The following is a 22,789-nucleotide window of genomic DNA, read 5'->3' on the forward strand; positions in this document are numbered from 1 at the left end:
TTGGGAGGCTGAGGCAGGAGAATCATAAGTTTGAGGCCAGCCTCAGCAATTTAGCAAGGCCCTATGCAACTTTGCAAGACCCTGTCTCAAAATAAAAAGAGCTGGGGATGTGGCTCAGTGGTTAAGCACCCCTGGGTTCCATCCTTGGGGTGCCAAAAAAAAAAAAAAAAAGAGTAGTTTGCCCTCTCTGACACTTACTCTTAAGTAAAATGGAAATTGAGCCTCCTCCAAAAGCTGGTAAACAACAGAAGCCTGGGTGTACCTATCATGGGTGCCTGGCACATAGTAAATCATCAGGAAGTGGCACTACCATCCTTCTCAAAAACCAGAACTAGCATTTATATAATCAAGGGTCTAAATGAAATTTCCACCAGAAATTTCCAAGAGACAGAGTATAACAAATGCTGAATAACATTCCTATTTTCCTTGGAGCCAAAGAACAGGCAGAGGATCCAGCCCGCGTAGCCGAGTACCGAGCTACATGATGCATCCAACCCCAGTTCCTCCTTGTTTCCCTGTTTGTAACATAGCAGAAAATCATGTACCTGCTTGTCTCTCCCAGGCTCAAAGTATAGCCAGAGGGCTGAGCAGCCGGAGCATCTGCCTCCTCCTTGAAATTCAGGGTCAGCAGGAGGACAGACCCACAAGAACACTCACAAGGGGAGAGGGTTCTTTGCAAGGCAGATGTAAAGCAGATTTTTAATCCAGAAAACCTGTCCAGGAGTGTGGATGGAAAGTGGGCCAGGAAGCACTCCTGGTGGGTGCCAGCTAACTTTGTATTATTACTTTGTATTAATGATGATTTTTTTTTTTTTACTTTCAGCCAAGCTTGACTTTTAGTAGAGAAACTCAGTTTGCAAGGGTCATGTCGCATTTCTATATGGGCTTCACAGTCTTTGGTTTGGCTCCAAGGAAAGTACAGATGTTATAAAGCTCTTTGTCTAGATGTGGGGAAGGGGTGGGTCAGATAGGAGTGAGGGAAGTGCCCCTATGTAAGAGGAGGGGGCCCAGCCTCTCTGTCCTGCACAGCACACTGAAAGATCCTCTGGCTCTGATAGCATTAGGGTATTGATGAACACGCTGTTGGTTTCCAGGGCTTTGGAGCACAAACACTGCAGGTGGACTGTCTTGGTTTGGACTGGGGGTGTGCTTAGAGGTGGAGCACATACCTAACATTCACAAGGCAAGGCTTCTCTCCCCAAGTACTGCAAAACAAAAGGAAAGGAATGAAAAAAACACACTGTCTTGGTTCAAATCCTGGTTCTTAGTATCTGGGAGACCTCAGGCAAGTTTCTTAACCTCTGAGTCTTATTGTCCTTAATATAAGTAGAGGTAATAAAAAAGAAAAGTTAGTACCAGGCCAGGCTCAGTGGCACATGCGTTTTGTCTCGGCAACTCAGGAGGCTGAGGTAGGAGGATCAAAAGTTTGAGGCTAGGGCTGGGGATATGGCTCAAGCGGTAGCGCGCTTGCCTGGCATGCGTGCGGCCTGGGTTTGATCCTCAGCACCACATACAAACAAAGATGTTGTGTCCGCCAAAAACTGAAAAAAAAAAAAAAATTAAAATTCTTAAAAAAAAAGTTTGAGGCTAGCTTCAGCAATTTAGCAAGGCCCTAGGTAACTTAACATGAGTTGCCCTGGGGCTAGGGGTGTAGATCAGTGCTGGGGGTGGGGTGGGGTGGGGGGAAGATGTTCAATCCCCAGTACCCCAAACAACAACAACAAAAAAAAAAAACATAGGGGATTCCCAGAGAAGCATGACCTTAAGCTGAGGTATATTTTAGCTGGGCAGAGCCGGAGGCCAGGAGGCCAGGAGCCCTTTCTTCAGGGCAAATCTCTGTGCCTGTCATGTCTGGGAAAATGAAATCTATGGCTGGTGCAGTGGTGCACATCTCTAATCCCACTGCCTAGGGAGGTTGAGGAGGCCTGAAGATCAAAGTTTATACCGGCCTCAGGAACTTAGTGAGACCCTGCCTCAAAATAAATAAAAAGGAGGGCATTGAGGATGTGACTCAGTGGCAGTTATCTTGCCTGGCATGCAGGACACCATGGGTTTGATCCCCAGCACCACAATAAATAATAGGTCTGGGGATATAAAATGCCCCTGAATTCAACACCCCCATGTCAAAAAGAAAAGAGAGACAGTGAAATTTATTTTCATTTTTATTTATTTTCAGACAGGGTTTTGCTGTTACCCAGCCTAGTCTTAAACTCATGCTCCTCCTGCCTCAGCCTCCTAGTAGCTGGGATCAGAACTAGGCGCCACCACTCCCAGGCCTACCAAATTCATTTTTTACAAAAATTAAGAAAATGAAGGCATTGAGGGTTTCCTAGTGTCCATAGTCCTGGATCTGAGACAGCAACTAAAGAGAAGGAAGCAAAGGAGAAGGAGAGGAGAAAGCAGAGGCAGAGGAGGAGGAGGAGAGAGAGGGAAGAGAAAGGAGAACGGGAGAAATGAGAAGAAAGGGCCAGGAGTGGCAGAACCAGCCTTTGGAAGATGCCCAGGCTGTGCTGAGAGGGGAGATCAGGGAGCTGTCCCAGGTACATCCCCACCACCCAGGGAACAGAATGGCTCTGGGTGCAGCCAGGCCTGTGCTTGCTAAGCAGGAGCTGTCCCAACTACCCCACCCCCCACGCCCACCCCCGTTCTTCCCCCTCTTATCTCTGGTTTTAGTTTTAAGGTCTTTTCTTTGTGCTGGGGCTTGAACCCAAGGATGCTTTACTACTGAGCTATATCCCCAGCCCTTTCTTTTTGGGGGAGGTGGGGTACCAGGGATTGAACTCAGGGGCACTCAAGCACTGAGCCACATCCCCAGCCCTGTTATGTATTTTATTTAGAGACAGGGTCTCACTGAGTTGCTTAGCACATCACTTTTGCTGAGGCTGGCTTTGAACTCGAGATCCCTCCTACCTCAGCTGGGATTACATGTGTGCGCCATAGTACCCCGCCTCCCAGTCCTTTCTTTTCTTTCTAATATTTATTTTTCAGTTTTAGGTGGACACAATATCTTTATTTTATTTTTATGTGATGGTGAGGATCTAACCCAGCGCCCCGTGCATGCCAGGCCCCAATCCTTTTTTAATTTTTAATTTTGAGACAGGGTCTTGCTAAATTGCCCAGGTTGGCCTTGGACTCGAGATCCTCCAGTCTCAGTCTCAGGAATCACTGGGATCCCAGGTCTGAGCCCCTTACATCTTTGAATTGAAGATGTTGATGACAGGGTTTGTAAGACTGCTCTGGACTTTGCAGGCCTGGGAGTCATTAGTTCCCAAGGGTGAATAACCCCCAAATAATTCCAGGCCAGGTCAGGAAGAGGTACACAGCCGTGGGCAGGCCAAAGCCATGTTTCCCTATACCCTATTAAAGCAGGACACACTGTCCCTAGAGCAGCAGAGGAGGGTCCCTGTGTCCCAGGTGCTGGAGTCCCTCCTCATGCAAGAAGCCAGTCTCACAATGGTGCCTTTGCCTGAGCCAGGTCTCACAAGCCCAGTCGGGAACTCCTTCCAGTTTAGATGCGCTTTGGGCCTACAGAGACTTTTATTCTCTCATGAAAGGATCCATGATTAATAATCGCCAGAGGGTGAGGAATTACAGTCATGCCTTATTACGGAAGAGGTGTCTTCACCCTCGCATGATGAAGGAGATGACAAAGCATTTCATCAATTGGAAAAGAGCCTAGGCACAGGACTACCACCCACATCCCCAGAGCAGGGCAATGACAGGGGCTGGTAGAGCGGAGGAAGCCAACTGTGTCATGCACCTCCTACCAATTCATGAGTCAGCTCTTGGCCCCTAAAACCCTTTTTTTTTCCCCATAGAGAATCCAAAAATCAGTACTGGTCTAAGAAGAAGAATCAAATTCCTTCTGCACGCATGCCAGGCGAGCGCACTACCGCTTGAGCCACATCCCCAGCCCCTTGAAATAAATTTTTTAAAGAATAGGGGCAAGTGACTTAGCCTTTCACTCTGGTTTAAATTCCAGAACTGTCTGAATCACTTGTTAATCTCCTAATAAACTGATCTCGGGAACACATGAGGGGAAATATTCTAGACGCACAGAGTCACAGGAAGGAAAAATACAGAGGAAAGAAAGGTTTGAGTCAACTTTTTCACTTACTGTCCCTCTGGCCCCCATCCCTCCTTTGGGTTTGAAAACTGATGTTCTCCTCACCCCAAGTGCAAGTGAAGCTTATTCAGTCAAGGGAATCAGGCTTAGTCTGACCCCTTTACTAACTGTGAGCCTTGGACTGTTAAATCTAATCAGCATATGCACATTTGTTCGAAGAACAAATAGCTTTGGGTAGGAAGCAAGATGACCTGAGATGAAAATAAAATATCAAGTACTTACCATATTACCATAAGAGTTGTCTGATGTCAAATCACACGGGATTTGAAGTCTTATCATTTGCTCCAGCTTCAATTAGTTTCTGTTAGTGAATTGCATTAGCACCCCACCCCCATGCCCAAGTCCCACCCGCCTCTCACTGGGTTCCTTTGCTTTTAGATGGCTCTGAATCCACACTCAGAAAAAGAGAAGTTGCTTAGGTTCTAGAAATTGCCCTTTCCCCCCTCTTTAATTACTGGATATCTAAATGACAAATGCTTTTATTTGCATTGGAAGAAAAAAATTCAAAGAATCAAAGTTGGAATGAGGAAGTTCTTAAAGAGCCTGAATATCCTGATGACATAAAATCAGAGGAGGGGAAAGTTTCCAAAACTCACCAATAGATAACCCAAATACGCGGTTCCCTAGAGAGAATGTCCCCTCGATAGATAGGTGTTGGTTGTTTTCTGCCTTCCTGCTCAGGCCCTGGACAGAGAGCCTAGCCTGGGCTGCACGGGGAGACTGAGTTTCAAGGAAAACAATATTGAACATGTCTGACTTGTTTGCTAACTCATGACCTCTGCTTCCAAATCTGTAAAAGAAACATATGTCAACACTTCTTCTACTTCTCAAAATAAAAAACTGAAAAGGCTGGGAGCCATGGGTTCAATCCCTGGCACATAAATAAATAAATAAAAGATAACATCTGTGGGGAAGATGAGGGATGGAATAAGAGAAGGATTAAAATGAGTCCAAAAATAATATTCCATAGTTCTGACTCTTATTCCATTGGTCGTGCACCCACTTATCAAATTTTTTTTTCTTTTCCTATAGATGGACACCATACCTTTATTTTATTTATTTATTTGTTTGTTTGTTTTTATGTAGTGCTGAGGACCTAACCCAGTGTCTGATGAGTGCTCTACCACTGAGCACAACCCCAGCCCCCATTTATCAAATGTTAAATAGCACATACTGTGTCAGATAGTTCCAGGAGTAAGGGACCCAGTTGTTTTTTAAAAACTGGTGACAGTCCCCTCCTTCATGAAGTTAAGTATAATGAGGGAGACTAATAAGGAACCAGGCAATGACAATATTTTGACAGTGGTCCACTTTATTATTTGAATGGAGCCCTTGCTGCTCTGCCACTGTAACTTATTTTTAAAATGGACATGTTTCTTTCCCTTCCTCTCTCCCAGCTCCTCCCTAATCTCTCCCCCTTTAGAATCTCAGGGAAATAGGATTGTCTTTCTTCCCCAGCCTAGGCTGATTTATCTGTCCTTGAGCACACACCCACCCTAAGAAAGAAGTAATCCAGACTTTGGAAAAGGTACCAGAAGATCTCAGAAATGACTGTCTCCCAAGTTAACAAGTGAATTACAACTCCAATGGAGAACACAAGGAATGTAGTTTTTGAATCACCCTTTAAAAGCCCCCTGCTCCTGCTGATGGGCAGAACACAGCCTCTGGGACTGGAGTCTGCTGTGTTCCTCCTATGCTAACAAAGCAATAAACCTTCTTTTTCCTTTTTTCTCAAAACCCTGTAATTCGCATTGGGGACAAGGACCAGGCTTTTGGCAACAATTTGATCAGCTAAATGCTACAGTAAAATAAGCACAAAGGCCAAAGAATACCTTAACAAGGCCCTAGCCTGGTCTCATGGAATCAAAGATTCCATCTCTGTTTCCCAGAAGAAGGGAAGTTGGTGGATGACAAGAAGGGAGAAAGGAGACAAGAATAGAAGACGGAGGGGTGATCTGGGCCTTAGCTCAGTGACAGATCACTTGCACAGCATGCTCAAGGTCCTGGGTTCCATTTCCAGCACTACAAAACAAAACATCCCTAAAAACCCCAGGACTGCATATTGCTGTGTAACACCCCATGCAGAAACCTCCTGGCTTAAAGCAATAGCAACCATTTATCTGTTCATGAATCTGCACTTTGGGCAGGGCTGGCACATGGTGCTGGGCTGGGGTATCACAGCAGGGACTGGGCCTCTGAGGTCACTGGAGCTAGAGTGCTCATTATGGCTTCACCCATTTACCTGGTGCTTTAATATGGCTGCAACATGCAGGGACTAGCTGGTCTCTTCACCTGGGCTCTCATCATCTAGGAATCTGGCCCGGAACTTCTTCACATGCTAGCTCACTGCCAAGAGAGGGAAACGGAAGCTTAGCTCTTAATGCCTGGACTTAGAGGTCCCAGAATATCACTTCCACCACATTCTGTGGGTAAAAGCAAATCAGAGGCCCAGATTCAAGAAGAAGAAAAATAGATTGCACCTGTTCTTGTGAAGGGTCATTGTTGGCAGCCACCCCTATAGACAATCCACCAAAGCACATAAGCAGAAGTGCATTGTGGGAAGAGCAATCTCCCTTCCCTGGAGAGTGGGTGGTGGCTAGGCAGCAGTAAGGGCAGGAAGCCCCCTTTGGAAGGCATTAGAAGGAACAAACATTGATGGTCTAGGCTGGTGGATAAGACAGAAGTGGGCGAGTGGAGTCTGAGGTTGTTTTATAGGAAAGAGAATCAGGTGACTGACTAGCCACTGGTACTAGGAGAACAGAGAAGAGTTAAGAATGACACCAGGGGGTTGGGGACAGAGCTCAGTGGTAGGACACTTGCTCAGCTCTGCAAAAATCAAACAGATTTAAAAAAGACAGGAAGAAAGAAAAAGAAATAAAGAATGATACCAGAGTCCTCCTTGACCTCTGAGCAGCTGCCTGTCTTTGTGTCAAGAATGAACTTTAAAAAGTCATTCTTAGGTGAATTTTTTATTATTCCGCAATGCTTCAACCCTTCTAAGCAAGTCTTAAGGGTTAGCTTGACCCCAAGAAACCCAATTGAATCTGTGAGTGAACAGGTCAGTCAGAGGGACTCTGTGTCTTTGTCAGGGTCAAGGAGGCCACCTGGCTCCTGGATTAAGAAATTGGTTGGGAGCTGGGCCCCCAAGGCCAAATGGCCCCATCCACACCTGCTCTGCTAAAGCTGGATGGCGTGGAGTGGAGCCAGGGTCAGGCTATCCCGCCCTGCTTTGACCTCACTGTAGGACTTTCTCCACTCTACTGACCAGGAGGGACAGGCTGATGTATTTTCTCTCTGAGAGGTAGCTGCAGCCCTCAACTGAAATGAGGGTTTTCAAAATGTTTGCGGTGAATGAGGACCATGTGGCTGGAGGAACCTTGGTTTCTGTCCCCAGAAAACAAGCATTTGTTCAAAGGCTTTTTCCTGAGGATGGTCTAGGCTGGGACCTGTGATTCTAGTCCGACAGGTCCAGCAGGAAGCCTGGCTTGTTACAGTAAGAACTCCTCAGAAAGACAAAGTCTAGTCAACCAGGCAGGGTTCCCAAGAGTCGCTGCACCTAATACCAGCAATGACAAGAATAAGACCCTGGAGGATGGCCATGAAGCTCCAGGGTAGTGCTTGCCCAGCATGCACTAGGCCCTTGTTCCATCCCCAGTACCATTAATCAGCCAGTCAATAAAAGAATGAGACCCTGGGTGTAACAGCCTATGGAGGATCTCTCACCTTGGCCCCTGTCACTTTAAGATCTGCAACAACTCATTTACCTATTGATCCCTTAGGCTCTTGGGCAATTTTAGGTTGTCTAAATAGTTGCATCTAGATCTTGCCCAAGATACAGAACTGGGTTCTTTTTTCTTTAAGCACCAAAACTTAACTTTTAAAGGAAGAAGGAACAACCCAGAGTCCAAATATACCAGATCAAGAAAGAAAATGTAGTAGGTCCAAAACGGAAATAATCATCTTTTAACCCATTTCCACTCCAAAACAGTTTCTCTCCTAACTTCCCTTTTTCTTTCAGCAGGAACAACACCCTCTGAGTTGCCCAAGCACAGTCAACTCAAGTTTTTTTTAGGTTGACCTTTCCCTGTCCATTGTCCCACAGAACCATTGTCACCAAATCTTGATGCTCACCTGTAGCCACAGATACTGGGAAGGCTGAGGGGGGAGGATTGCAGGCCAAAGCCAGCCTCAGCAACTTAGCCAGACTGTAAGCAACCCAGTGAGACCCTGTCTCAAAAAATAAAAAGGGCTGGGAGCCAGGCTGCAGTGGCCCACGTCTGTAATCCCAGGGACTCCCCAGGACTTGGGAGGCTGAGGCAGGAGCATCAAAGTTCAAAGCCAACCCCAGCAAGGACGAGGTGCTAAGCAATTCAGTGACAACCTGTCTCTAAATAAAATACAAAATAGGGCCGGCGAGCTGGGGATGTGGCTCAAGTGGTAGTGCGCTCGCCTGGCATGCGTGCAGCCCGGGTTTGATCCTCAGCACCACATACAAACAAAGATGTTGTGTCCGCCGAAAACTAAAAATAAATTTTTAAAAAAATTAAAAATAAAATAAGATAGGGCCGGGGATGTGGCTCAGTGGTAAAGCACCTCTGGGTTCAATCCTCAGGATTTACAACTGGGCTTTCTTCATTCAATGGCTTGTGGGTGTTTCCTTTAAGATTCAGTATTTCTCTCTCTCCATCCTAAATCCCTCTCTCAGGGAGACACCCAAGGGCCGACCCACAGCCAAAAAAAAAAATTGCTTTGTGACATACCCACAGTATCCTCCATGCCCTTGGAGTCTGGCTTTTTAACCCTTCCTCCTTTAAAATACCTTGCTACTTCCTTCCTTCCTTTCAGGCCCCCAAGAAAAAGATCTTTCTAAATGGCTATGCTGGTCCTGTTTGCTTTTTTTCCCTTCTGGTGGTGCTGGGGACGGAACCCAGGGCCTCAAGCATGCCTGAGTGGCAGGCCAGTGCTCGACCATCCATCTAATTGTCTTCCCCAACGTTTGTCCCTTCTGAACAAGGCTCTCAGCCCAGTCCTTTTTGCATCCCTGGCTGTGCCCCGACACCAAATAAAGCACGTGATGTCAAGGGAAAGTTCCAGGTGAAGCCGGCCCCTCCTGCCCGCACTCCCCTCTCCAAGCCCTCCCCAGTTCCAGGCTACCTTTGTAAATGGCTTCTCTGGGAAGTGCCCTGAATATGTACATATTTTACTCAGGGCCACCTGTCCTCTTTGTTTTGCCCTCCTCTCCTCTTCCCCATTGTTCCGGGCCTGCATAAACCTCTTTGCACTACAAAAATCCTGCTCAGCTAAATCTTTCCTGCTGCTTCTGGGAAGCTGCCCCAACCTTCGGAATCTCTCTCCCAGTCTTCTGAATCCTATGGTATTTTAAAATCTAATCGAGGGCATTTACTTCTATTTCATCATATGCCACTTTGTGCAGTTATTTAATTTTTCTTGAAAAAATATAGGGGCTGGGGATGTGGCTTAAGTGGTGGTGTGCTCGCCTAGCATGCATGAGGCACTGGGTTCGATTCTCAGCACCACATACAAATAGAATAAAGATATTGTGTCCTAAAGCTAAATAAATAAATAAATATTAAAAAAAAGAAAAAATATATATTTTTTATTATTTTTTTGTGTGCTAGGGATTGAACCCAGGGCCTTGGGCTTGCAAGAGAAGCACTCTACCAACTGAGCTATACCCCCAGCCCCGAGGATATATTTGTTCCAATTATATTATAAGAGCAAGGGTCATCTCTTACACAACTCTTTACCTTTATTTTTGGCACTGGGGATTGAACCCTGGGTTGCTTTACCACTGAGCCACACCCTCAGCCCTTTTTATTTTGAAACAGGATTTCAAGACATTGCTTAGGTCTCCCTTTGTTGCTGAGGCTGGCCTCAAACTGAGTGAACCTCCTGCCTCAGTCTCTTGGGTTGCTGGGATTAAAGGCGTGTGCCACCACACCTGGCTAGCCCCTTAATGTATTTTAATAAACCATGGAAAAATTAAAAATTCAGGACAGCAAGAAATATATTAAACTTGTGTCTGCAGCACAGTGTCAAGCATTGAAAATTAGCCTAGTGGTGTGCTCAGTGGTCAAGCACTTGATTAGCACACAGGAGGTCCTAAACTCAATTCCCAGCACCCTAGCACCATTAAAAATGAAACAAACAACAAGAAAAAAAATTCCACAACTACAGAGTATTATCTATACAGAACTTTACAAGGTAATTTTAGAAACTGAATAAAAATAGGAGCTTCCAGGCCAAACTCGCTTGGTGTCTTCTTTGCCTCTTTCCTCAGAATCACTCCCTCAAGGAGCATCCACCTGAAAGGCCTGTACAAGCAGCTCTCACACCTGGATGGGACCCTGGGGTGCACACCTGTAATCCCAGCATCTCAGGAGGTGGAGGATCACAAGTTCCAGCCCAACTTCAGCAATTTAGCAAGGCCTTAAGGTAACTTGATAAGACCCTGTCTCAAAATAAAAAGGACTGGGGATGTGGATCATTGGTTAAGCACCCCTGGTTTCAATGCCTGGTACCAAAAATTAAAAAATAAATAAATCAAACAAAAATATAAAAAGGGGTGGGGATATAGCTCAGTGGTAAAGTGCCCTTGGGTTCAATCACTAGTACCAGAAAGAATGAATAAATAAATAAACATATAAATCATGCATGAAGGGGTTGTACCTCTGTAGAAGAGCCCTTGCCTAACGTGTGAGCCCTGGGTTTAATCTCCAGGACTAAAGAAAAGAAAAAAAGAAAAAGAAACACCCAGGAAATCTATATCTCATGACTCAGTCCATTCATTCATTCATCCCATTCCCGCCACAATCTGAATCAGTTTAAACATGATTGAGCAGCACCCTGCAGGATATCATATTTGCAACAGAAGAAACCATCATTTTGGCAGGGAACAAATGATATTACAGGGCCCAAAGGTGAGTAATTGGCCCTAATGACTTGGAAATAATTTTGAATTTGCATTGATTTTGCTGTATAAATACCTACTGTAAAACCCACATGTCTGATGCTTTGGGGGATCAGGGACTGAGGAGGGGTACGGGGAGGGGAGGGCATTATTGTCAGCCACCTCTCCCAGCTGGTGCCTTTCCCACTTTCTTCTCTTCCCAAGCTGAATGACACTAGGTTAAAGGAACTGCTGAAGCACGGACAATGAGCAAAGAAAGTGGCAATTCACAGCCTATTAACCTTGGATCTTGGAAGTTGGGCCACTCCCAAGACTCTCCACTCTCCACTGCAGCTGGCTTCAAAAATTCAGCATTTTTCTTTTTTTCTTTTTTTTGGTACCAAGAATTGAATCTTGGAGCACCTCGACCACTGACCTACACCCCCATCCCGTTTTATTTTGAGACAGGGTCTCACTGATTTACAGGGGTTGACCTCGAACTTTTGATCCTCCTGCCTCAGTCTCCAGAGCAGCTGGGAGTAGCTGGGATTATGGGTGTGTGTACCACCGCATCCTGACTCTAATCTAATCGCAGTTTTTAAAGATTTGCCTCCAGGTCTACACTGAGAGATGAGTTTTTGGCTAAGATTGACCAGGAATTGGAAGAATTTCCTGGGAGTCCTGGAATGGTAACTCAGTTGGAGAAAGACTCTTGTGTGGAGTCTGAATACATGAGATTGATAGCAACTGTATCTGGCATTGATAGCTTGTGTTCAGAGGATGGGTAGATAGGAGCTATCTGTGTGGATAGAACCTTCCTGGACTCAAGTCATATTGGAAATACTTATTAAGGACCTGTTTTTCCTGTCATTCCATGAATGTAAAAAAAGCTTGCCCTCTGCCTGGTGCGATGACACACACCTATAGTATTCCCAGCCATTCGGGAAGCTGAGGCAGGTCAGAGGATCACAAATTAGAGGCCAGGCTTAGCAAATTAGTGAGGCACTAAATGACTTAGGGAAACTCTGTCTCAGAATAAAAAAAAATAACACACAATAGAACAAAATAGTTTGGTAGATTTTATTCCCCAGTATTGGATAACTTTTATAATTTAAAAATGAATTCAAATAAAAATTTTAAAAATATAAATAAATAAAATTATAAAAGCTGGGGAAAGCTTGGCTCAGTGTAAAGCTCCCCTGGGTTCAATCCCAGTACCAAAAAAATAAAAAAAAGAAATTCTGACCTCACTGAGTTGAAATCTCAAGTTTTCCCCTCCCCTCCCAGAAGATTCTGAGATGTGGGACTTTCTGTGCTAGTAACCAGGAAAAGTCCCTGGTGAACCCAAAGGTAGACACCCACCTACTCAGGAGGCTGAGGAAGGATGATCACAAGTTCTACACAAACCTGGGTAACTTAGTGAGAACCTGTCTCAAAATACAATTTTTTTAAAAAAGGACTGGAATACCTTAGAGGTAGAGACCTGGCCTACCACACAGGAGACCTTGACTTCTATCCCTATCACCACCATAAAAATTGGAAGAAAAAAAAAATTGAATATGAGGAGGCCATTGCAAAAGTCTATACTTAGGTCATTTTCCAATCTGCATTTTTAGTATTGTCATAAGAACACAGGACAAGCAAATTCTCTGTACAGGATCTGCTGTACAATCAGAATTTCAGGATTATATATCTGTGTTCCATACTAAAGGGTATCTGGACTAATGCCTGGTGTTTCTATACTTATTTTCCTTTCAGTTGCTTTTTATATTACCAATATTTTCCCTTATCAAAATCCATACTACAGCATGTGAGAATTTCTCCATTTTATTGATAACAAAGCTGACATGTTAAAAAACAATGCAGTCCATGTATTGGACCTTCCAGAAAAGAACAGGTAGAAAAAATAGTAATGGTCTATAAAGCAGGTGTTCCCTAAAATAAATAATTTCTGACAGTCATTTACATTGCCTTTCTGTTACCTTCAAATTCCTTCAATATAAAACATTCCACCCCGCTGGGCATGTGGCTCAGTGGTCACGTGCCCCTGAGTTCAATCCCAGGTACCCCCCCCCAAAAAAAAAAATCATTCTGCTCTGCCAGATGCTTCTCATCCCATCTCCTGAACCTTGGACACCTTCCCCACAGAAACTCATCCCTATTCTAAGGGGGGTACCTGTTGACAACAGGGCCAGCCACAGTTCTATAATTCAGATGCAATTCATACAGAATGGGTGGTGTGTGTGATCCCAACAAGCAATTCACTGCTGGCTACTTTAGTGTGCCTGGTCCAAAGAGAATAATTATAATCCTGGAGACATTAACAGCCAGGGATCTCTCTGCTGGATGTGGTGGCACATGCTTATAATCCTAGTGGCTCCGGAGGCTGTGGCAGGAGGATTGAGAGTTCAAAGCCCGCCTCAGCAATGGTGAGGCCCTAAGCAACTCAGTGAGATCCTGTCTCTAAATAAAATACAAAATAGGGCAGGGGATGTGGCTCAGTGGTCCAGTGCCCCTGAGTTCAATCCTTCTTATCAAAAAAAAAAAAAAAAGCCAGGGAGAGGCTGTGGATGTGGCTCAAGCTGTAGCAGGCTCGCCTGGCATGCGTGCGGCCCGGGTTCGATCCTCAGCACCACATACAAACAAAGATGTTGTGTCCACTGAAAACTAAAAAAGAATAAATATTAAAAATTCTCTCTCTCTCTCTCTCTTAAAAAAAAAAAAAAAAAAAAAAGCCAGGGATCTCTCCAGATGACCAAAGGGAGCTTTGAAGAAATCCCTCTTGGAAATGCCTGGGAGAACTGGCTGCAGTAGCACATGCCTGTAATCATAGCAGCTGTGTCACAAATAAGTAAATTTTCCTCTCAAGAATGATTATTTTTTGCAGTACTGGAGATTGAACCTTGGGGTTTGGCCTGAACATGTATTTTCTCCACTGAATTACAATTCCAGCGACCCCCTCCCTCCTTTTTTGGGACAGGTTTCCCAAGTCTGGCCTTAGACTTGCAGCCCTCCTCAGCCCCCACTGTGCTGGGCTCCTAGAACATCATTCTGATTTTCTAATGGAGTAACTCTTACTGTGTAGGCCAATTAACTACCTATTAGGATAGCAACTGATCTGTGGTCAACCTTGGCCATACATGCCAGAGAGGAGATATTATGATAAGTGCCTCTTTTCACTTAGGTAATAATTAGGACTATGAATAAATAAAATCAACCAGTTGCTTTGAGGGCTGTAAAGGCCACTCATGTCTGGCTTTTCAAATTATTGTCAAGCACTGGGAATGTAGATCAGTGGTTGTGTTTGCCTACCATGCAGGAAGTATTGGATATGATCTCCAGTACTGCACAACACTCCCTCCCTTTGTCCAAAGTTCCTCCATTCTCCCCGCCCCCCAACTATCCTAATATTAAATGTCTACATTTTTTTTTCTTTTTTTCAGCTGTGGAGTGAATCCAGGGCCTTGTGCATGCTAGGAAAGTGCTCTACCACTGAGCCATACCTGCAACGCTAATCTTAAACATATGAACACATGCAAACATAAAAGTGGGTTATTTTGTAATAATAAAGACTAGATACTGATAACCCTGGTCCTCTTGCCTCATCCTAAATTCCCTGGGCTTTTTACCTAGATTAAGTCCCCTTCCCCTTATCTACCCCAGTGGATTTCCATATCTGAGGCTGTTGGGCTTAAGACAATAGGAGGTTGGGTTGATTGCCTGGGGGTTGCAAAGGTAGGGGACAGAGTCAGATAAGGGAGAGCCCTGTAAGCAGTCACTGGGGTACTCTTGGCATGAATCAATGGATGAATAACCAAATGAAAGCCAGAAACACAAAAGAAAAAAACTGTGTGGAAGTGAATGAGCTTTTGGCTCTTTGGCATCAGTGAGTCTTTGGAGCTGAGGGATGGATAGACAAGGATGTTAAGCATTTGGAGTCCTCTTCTACAAACTGCTGTGAGCTTTAAGACCCCGGGTGACTCCTGGCCAACCCTCAGCTGAACAGACCTAGATTCTCTCTTCACTCAAATATCTGCCGTACTTCTTTATTGTTGTTGTTATTATTATTTGTGTGTGTGTGTGGTGCTGAAAATTGTGCCCAAGATCTTCTGTGGTTAGGAAAGCACTCTATACCACAGAGCCACACCCCAGAATTACCTTCTATAATACTTGACATTCCTTTCACCCACAGGCATTCACAACTGGGCCATATCTTCAAGCCCACCTCCCCTACTTTTTTTTTAAATTTTGAGACAGGGTCTCACTAAGTTGCTCTGGGCCTCCCGAAATTGCTGAGGGTGCCTTGAAATTGTCATCCTCCTGCCTCAGCCTCCAGAGCCACTGGATTACAGGCATGCACCACCATGCCTGGCTAAGAGGAAAACTCAATGGTTTGTGTGTATCATGCTTTGAAGGGAGCCTATATTTTATTTAATTTTACATCTTTTTTCCCTTTTATTTTTTGATACTGGGGATTGAACCCAGGGGTTCTCTGTTGAACTCAGGGGCACTCCAGCTACATCCCCAGCCCTTTTTTATTTAATTTGAGCCAGGGACTCACCTACATTGGTCAGGTTGCTTTTGATCCTCCTGCTTTAGACACTGGATAACTGGTAAACCATTGTGTCTGGCTACCAAAAAATAAAAATAAAATAAATAAAATTAAATTTAAAAAATTCCCTTCCCAAATGAATGCTTACAACTGAGAGAAAGACAAAAGGCTGGAAATGAATAACTACTAAGTTTTAGTCATTGGGCAACTGCTGGTATCTGAATATTCTCTATTTCACTGCCTGTATGTAGGATCAGAATGGGAGATGATTTTGGTTTCCCTAAAGGTGAAGGTGAATTGCAGGGTTTGGAAACATTAAGGTTTCAGAAGACAGAATATCAAGGTGGCAGATGTCACAATTTGTCAGGAGCCAGGCTTTGTGTTTGGCAGACCATGGATTCACAGGAGCTCTGGGCAGTGGGGTCTGATTGAGCATCAATCTGTGTTTGAAAACCTCAGCTTGTGGGGCCCTTTGGCCAAAGAAGTAGGGAAGATATTTGAGTGAATGGGGAATCTAGGTCTGCTCAGCGGAGGGTTGGCCAGGAGTCACCATGGTCTTGAAATCCACAACAGGTTGTAGAAGAGGACTCCAACCCTTCGCCTCCTGTCTACTGATCCCCCAGCCCAAGACTTGTGGATGCCAAGGGTCAGTAGCCCTGACTGAGCTGGACTAGTATGGAATCAGTGAACCCCCTAGGCTCCTGGGGGGCGAACAGTTTCTGTCAAAGGAAGAACTCAGGGCTTCTGTAGTGAATCCTGATTGCTACTGCATTTTTTCTTGCCCAGAGTATTTTCCTTCCAGTCTTCTGATGACAATTCCGCTCCACGCCATTTCCTTGGCAGAAAGAAGAGTTTTCTTTGGCGCTATCTTCCCTGGCTGCTTTTCTCCTGATAGAGAAGAAATGCTGAGATGAGTGGAGGGAGAAAGAGAAGGAAAGAGGGTGGAATAGATGACATCATTCTGCCACCTAACTGGCATGCTGGATTTCCACTTAGGTGAAGGAAACCCCACCGCTCCCCCTTCTCAATTAGCCACTTTCATTTGCACTTCTTTCCCTTCCAGTGGAAGTTGTCTCCACTGGTATACCTCTCCCTCTTTCCCTGTCAACACAGGGGAGCCATGTGATGTCCGTGCCTCAGTGTCCACGTGATGATCCCTGTGGATTTGTTGATCAATGATCAATTGCACCCCCCCCCCCCACACACACACACAGAGTACAGTACTGTTATGACCAGTGACTTCTATTCTTGGGAACTGCAGGTTGGCTGCCTTACCAGAGTTTTTGAATCAGGGCCAGTTCTCTTTCAATAACGCAAGATACAATCTAAGCAGAATAGTAATGACAGCCCCCAAATTTTAAATAATCCAAAGAACTAGGGACTTTCAGAGACTGAGGTCCACAGCCAGTCAGATGATTCCTTCTTCTTTTTTTTTTTTTAGGTGCTAGGGATAGAACCCAGGGTCTTGTGCATGCAAGGCAAGCACTCTACCAACTGAGCTATATCCCCAGCCCCAGAAGATTCTTAAACATCATTTGTTTGTATCCTGTTTGTGTTGTGGCATTGTGTTGAGGTTTGACAAATCAACTGTAAACTCAGGGACAGGAAGCACTGACTAAGAAAAAGAATGAATGTCTCTTTGACATCACTCACTCTTTGGATGGCTGTTTACTTCTGGGTTTACCTCCTGGTGTGTTTTAAAATACTCTTGCAAATCTCAGTTGGCTTGAAATAGCTGTTCTACCTTCTTTCAATAGAAGCTCCCACCCTCTGAGTATACTGGCTCATAGTTATTTATAAATCTGATGTCAGTCAAAGATGATTTTCACATCCCTCCTCCTCACCCCCTTCCCCCACATATGAAGATAGACCTATATAAAATTAGAACCTTCACATAAGGTGTTCAGTCGCTAGGTAAGAATTATTGTCAGTCAGCAATCATTTATGAAGCATAAATCCATTAGGTGGAATGTGTTTCTGAAACCGTTCTGTGGAAACTAGCTCCTTCTTTTAAAATTTATTTTACTCCTTTTATTTATTTATTTAGGTAGTGGGGATTCAACCCATGGGTGCTCTACCACTGAGCTATATCCCCAACCCTTTTTGTTTTTGAGACAGGATCTCATTAGGTTGCCCAGGCTGTCCTTGAACTTGGAATCTTAATAAATTTGTTACAAAATAAATTGGGAAAACTGTATGCCTCTCTTAGGCAATTTTGTTTTTGTTGTTGTTTTGGCACTAGTTGCTTTTTTTGGGGGGAGAGGGGAGTACTGGGGATTGAACTCAGGGGCACTCAATCACTGAGCCACATCCCCAGACCTATTTTGTATTTTACTTAGAGACAGGGTCTCACTGAGTTGCTAGGCAGCACCTTGCCTTTACTGAGTCTGGCTTTGAGATTCTCCTGCCTCAGCTTCCCCTGCTGATGGGATTACAGGTGTGTGCCACTGCCCTAGGCTAATACTGGTTACTTTACCACTGAGAAACACTCCCAGCTCTATTTTTTATTTTGAATTGGGATCTCACTAAGTTGTTGAAGATCTCACTAAATTGCTGAGACTGGCCTTGAATTTGTGGTCCTCCTTTCTCAGCCTCCTGAGGTGCAGGGATTATAGGTGTGCGCTACTGCAAGCAGCCCCCTTAGGAAGTTTTAAAACCATAATCAGGGGCTATGATGTGGCTCAGTGGTACAGTGTTTGCCTGGCATATGTAAGGCCTTGAGTTTGATCCCCAGTACTGAAAAACAAAACAGAACAAAAGAACACAATCAGAACTGGTTGTGTTGGTGCATGCCTGTAATTCCAGCTACTTGCTATTCAGAAGGCTGAGCCAGGAGAACTGATCAAAAGTTTGAGGCTGGGCGGGGCAATTTAGTGAGACACTGTCCCAAAATGAAAAATCAAAACAGCTCAGTGGTGGCGCACCCCTGGGTTCAGTTCCCAATACCAGAAAAAAGACAAAACAAACCCATAATCAGGTCATTTTTGTATAAATTAGCAGTTCCCAAATTCATTTTTCTCAAAGAATTTTTTCCTTTGCAGGCACATGGAATAATATTTTATGGGATAGTGTATCTTGGATCACCTTGGAAAAGACCAGGGAGGTGGCCGATAAAAGGCATGCAAGAAAAGAATCCTGGGTTTGACTTGTCCACCTTACTAGTTGTATGATTCTGAGGAAATCACAATCTCTTGATATTTTCTTGTCATATGGGAAGAGTGAGGATGACCATACCTATGTTGACTTGGGTTGTTTTATAGATTAAATGAAATTATTAAGATAGTATGTTTTAAATACTATAAAAATTATACAAATGAAAGATATCAGTTACTATCACAGATAAATATGTTTTTTTTTTTTTTTTTAAAACCAGGGATTCAACCCAGGGAAGCTCAACCACTAAGTCACATTTCCAACCCTTTTCTGTTTTTATTTTGAGACTGAGTATTGCTGAGTTGCTTAGGGTTTGTTAAGATGCTGAGGTTGGCTTTGAACTTGGGATCCTCCTGCCTCAGCCTCCTAAGCCACTGGAATTACAGGTGTGTTCCTTCATGCCAGGCAAATATAAGGTTCTAATAAGGAAATTAAAAACCCACAAGAGTAAAGAAACGTGAGCTAGTAGTTCTTACAATTGTGGATTGAACTCTATGTAGGGGCCAGCATTGTGAGACCAAGAAAGAACTGTACAAAGGTCAAAGTAGAATTAGAGCCTTTTGCATACAGAAATGTCTCTGGAAATAATTGAATTTAACCCTCTCATTTTACAGATGATGGAACTGAGGTCCTGATGGGACACTCAGAGAGTTGATAGTGAAGCCTCAGATTCCAGTTTAGTGATGGGCCTCATTGCCAATGGCTGCCTCAATGAGATAAATCATGGCCCCATGATATTTTTTTTATTTAACCAAGAGGAATAAAATATAGAAATTATACAATCAAAAATTAGAATACAGAATAATGTATTTTTCTCCCGGTAATTGGGGGTAGAATCCCCAGGGCCTTCTACCACTGAGCAACATTCTAAGCCCTTTATTTACTTTGAAACAGGGTCTCACTATGTTGCCCAGGCTAGCCTTGAACTTGTTATTGTCCTGCCTCAGCCTCCCAAGTCCCTGGAATTACAGGTGTATACCACTATGCTGGGCTCAGAACAAGAATGTGTTCAAAAAATGTAGCGAAAGATCAAAGGAAATAAGAATTCAGAAATGCATAGGCCAGGCTGGGGAATGTAGCTCAGTGGTAGAGTTGTGCAAGACCCTGAGTTCCATCCCTTGTACTGCAAAAAATAATACCACCAAACATGTTTTTTAAAAAGGCAATGAGCTAGGTATGGTGGTGTAATCCCAGCTACTTGGGAGGCTGAGGCAGGAGGATTCCAATTTTAAGGCTAGTTTCAGAAGTTTAGCAAGGCCCTAACAACTTAGACACTATCTCAAGTAAAAAATAGAAAGGATAGGGATGTAGCTCAGTGGTAAGGCTACCCTTGGTTCAATCTAAATAAAAATACAAAATAGGGGATGTGACTCAGTGGTTGAAGGCCCCCTGAGTTCAATCCCTGGTACAAAAAAAAAAAAAGGGGGGGGGAATAGGTAGCAGTCAAGCAGCCAGATTGAATTGGAGCTAGAACTGGAGTTGCAACTCTTGAAAAAGTAGACAACACCATCTCTGACTTTAGGGTGTTTACTTTTTATTTGGAGAAAAGAGCTGGGGACATAGAACAAAATGCAAATGGGTGGTATGTTTGCATCCTTCAATGGAGGGAATCCCTATGGGCCCTTTGAAACTCCACAGTCCCTGCTCATTTCAGCTTGTGTTCCCTTTAGGCCCCCTTTTCCATGTTACTAATGTAGCACTTTTTGTAGATGGCACAATTGATTGAAAAATCTGTCTTCTCTATTGAGTTATGTGCTTCTTTACAAAAGACTGTGGGCTGTCTGAGCCTTCAGGGGTAAGGACAGTGGCAGCACATAGTTCTATGGAATCAATGTACCTAGGGAGAGATTCCCTCCCCCAAAGAGTGTTTTGAGAAGTTACAAATCAGGAGAGAGAATGAGACTTAGGGAAAATTAAAAAGAGGAGGAAAGAGCAAGGAATGGTAACATTTGGCCTGGTCAGAATGGCAAGGAAGGGAAGCTCATCAAGAGCCAGTTACTTTCACAAGAGAGACTCTGAACCTCTTAAAGAAGGCAATCTATTTACCTTTTCAGGGAAAACAACCCTATATTATCCAAATCTTTTGGAAATGAGCAAATTCCTTCCTTTCCCCTGTCCTTGGGCCTCTGTTAATACAATGGCCTTTCATACATGGTGGTGACCTGGAGGTGGTAGTCAGGCAGGGGAGTTCACAGGCCCAGGATCCAGAAGCCCAGCAAACTGAGGGAACCCAGAAGAAACTCACCTTTGTTCTTTAAGATTTGCCTGGGAATCCAGTGCAGTGGCACATGCATGTAATCCCAGCAATTTGGGAGGCAGGATTCCAAGTTTGGAAGCCAGCCTGGGCAATTTAGTGAGACCCCGTCTCAAAACCAAAAATAAAAAGGACTGGGGATGTTTCTCAATGGCCAAGCACCCCTGAGTTCAACCCCTAGAATAAAAAGAACAAAAATCGCCAGGGTCCTGACAGATCAGACATTAATATACAGAAATCTGTTTAAAAATATAATTTTGTGGAGATAGTACCCAGGTCATAATGAAGAGACAGATTTTTGAAAATACCTTGTGGCAAACTCACCATAAAGTCACCTGAGTGGTCAAAAACTATAAAATGTAATCTGTTCTATTGGATCTTTCATAATAAACTGAAATAACGATCAAGTTTTGCAATATTTAGGATTGTGATATGAACATAATCCAAAATTATTTAATTTCAGAAAGCACTTGATTTTTTGAGTAGCTAATGGTAATTATGAAAGGGCTTTTGTTTTGGGGGGGGGGTATCAGAGATTTAACTCAGGGGCACTTGGCCACGGAGCCACATCCTCAGCCCTATTTTGTATTTTATTTACAGACAGGGTCTCACTAAGTTGCTGAGTGCCTGATTTTACTGAGGCTGGCTTTGAACTCCTGTCTGAGCCTCCCCAGCCACTGGGATGACAAGCATGCGCCAGCCCCGTTTAATGAAAGGGTTTTAAAAAAAGATATATATATTTTGGTTTATTGAGAACTCCCAACGACGGGCCTGGTTCTGAGCTAAGGTTTTGGGGTCAGCCAACCCTCCCACGAGATCTGTCACCAGTAATTCGCTGATGAGGAAACTGGCAAGCTGGGAGGCCATCAAGTCACCTTTGAGGAAGCGGCCAAAGCGCCCTTTGAATGCAAGCTCCTATGTGGAGTCTCTAAGTCCTTCCTAAACAGGGTGGTTATCTCTTCAAACCCTTTAAATAATAAACCTAGCCGTCGCCTTCACTCCGGTGTTCATATTCGGGAGCAAGCGGGGAGCACCAAGGCTGAAACACGAGGCCCGTGGGCCGGGAGCGTGGGGTGTCCCCTCTCACCCAGAGGCTCGCCCAACACATCGCTGGAGACACTACTTTCAAGCCTCGGCTAGAAGCGGGGCTCGGACAATGCCCAGGGCCACGCGAGCGTCCGCAAGTGGCCCTCAAGGCGCGGCCCGCGAGCTGCGCCAGGGCCTGCTCCTTCCTCGGCCTCGGGGGCCAGGTGCAGGGCAGGGCAGGGCAGGGCAGGGCAGGTGGGGCCAGGCCGCGCGCCCTGCGCCGGGGTCCCCGGTGCGTCCCACTGCGCTGGTCGGCGTGGCCCCGTCTCCGTATTCCGGTGACTTCCACCTCAACGTTTTAATCTCGCCGCGGACACCAGATCCCCGTCAGTGTTCTAAGGGCGGCCAGGGCGTCACTCCAGGCCACCAGCGCGCTCGCGGGCCGAGCCGGGGAGGCCGGTCTCTGCGGCCGCGCGCAAGGACGACCTCGGACCACCCCGGCCGCCCGCAGCCCGCTCGGTGCAAAGACGCGAGGCGCTGTCCTGAGGTGACACCGGCTGCACTGCAGAAGCAGCAGGCGCCGCCGATCAACGAGTTCGCACCGAGGATTCCTCTTGGTGCGTGGCCCAGTTTTCCTTAGGACGGGCTCCAACCCCTCCCTGACACCGCCCCCCGCGCCGCCACGCTTCGAGGCCTTCCCCGGGGAAGCCTCGCGTCCCTCCCCCGCCGCCGCGGGCGGCGCGCGCGCGATTCCTCGATTCCACAGGC

Source organism: Marmota monax, unplaced genomic scaffold (genome assembly GCF_021218885.2).
Source record: "Marmota monax isolate L192 unplaced genomic scaffold, Marmota_monax_Labrador192_F-V1.1 WCK01_AAM20220418_F8-fsc00029, whole genome shotgun sequence".
NCBI classification, from domain to species: Eukaryota; Metazoa; Chordata; class Mammalia; order Rodentia; family Sciuridae; genus Marmota; species Marmota monax.